Below are 1,363 nucleotides of genomic sequence, written 5' to 3' on the forward strand. Positions count from 1 at the left end.
CGGTACTCTTGTTTAGTGGTCCAACTTTGTCCTTGTGGCCGGCTCATGCTCCATCGTGGTCTGCCTGAACTTGTGATTTTGTCCCAGTCCAGCGCAACCAGATACCCACAGTTGGCGCTATGTGATTTTTGGTGCTACTTTCACTGAAATCTTTGAGCCTGCATATTTCCGGTTCTACTAATTGGATTTTTGTTGTTTTGGTCTTTATTTTATTTATTACAAACTGCTCTATTTTTATAAACCTGTGTGGGATCCTTTTGTGGTTTGTTATTGTTCGAAGTGTCGCACAAATACTTTACACATTGCCTGTGAATTTAGCCTGACTGCTCTGTGCCAGGCTACCCGAGAGCTGAGAAGAGGGTAATTTATGGTTGCTTGTGGCTTCACCCAGACAAGGATTGTGGTTTACCATTAGCCCAATTTCTTACATGACTTTAGTATGCACAGTAGTCTTCACACATTACACAACAGGCATTCCTTTGAGCAGAAGGTAATTCTTCACAAACTTTACCAAAGTTTTATTAAACCCATGACGGCTGCAGTGCATTCCTTTGATTCCGTCACATTGTTTGACCTTCTCCGATAGAGCTAGCTTTGTTGGCAACCTTTATTTTTATTATTTCTCTGTCCTACATCCTTCACTCAGTGATGGCTTTTATTGCTATCAGTTTATTGCCACTGCACTGCATTTAGAATTCGCTGCAGCAGGTATTGAAAAGCTCTCAAGTTTTTAAGAACAATACTGTACTTTATAAAGGAGCGCACTCCCAGAGTGAAGTGCATTTCCTGTGGCTTCATTCCAAGACATTTCTTAAGTATGCCATTTTTCACTAGAGTTAAGCTGCAATATCGAGAAATTCAGCCAGAGTTTGAGGATAGTAGTTGTGAATGTTCTCACTTCTTTCGACACTAGGCAGTGGTTCAAAGATACACTGTAACAGAGAAAAACCCATTGTATTAAAGCTCATGATACTCCGGGTTGCTAAGCTAGACAGTAAAAAAAATGACCCGGTTATTTACTGGTATTCTTCATTACTCCAAGTCCAGGTATTCCTCGTCACTGTCCTCACATATATTGTGTGCCGGCCTGAGCTGAAAAAATGCCCCAAATAATAAAGTTGCTCTGTTATATTCGTATTTCTCTACACTTTTTGCTCCAGATATCATTTGTGGATTGTGGCCAGAGACAGGCACATTGCTTGTCGTGCCACGTACATCAACAGGTCCATGCCAGCGCGAGCGCATTCCGGCTGGTGGTGTGTAGGCTGCACGGTGTGGCTACGGACGCGGACCTTTCTATAATTACTGTACTTGCAATGCGATCGGTGCAATAAATCACCGGCTGCACGGGCGAGATACAGCT

Source organism: Lissotriton helveticus, chromosome 2_1, assembly GCF_964261635.1.
Source record: "Lissotriton helveticus chromosome 2_1, aLisHel1.1, whole genome shotgun sequence".
NCBI classification, from domain to species: domain Eukaryota; kingdom Metazoa; phylum Chordata; class Amphibia; order Caudata; family Salamandridae; genus Lissotriton; species Lissotriton helveticus.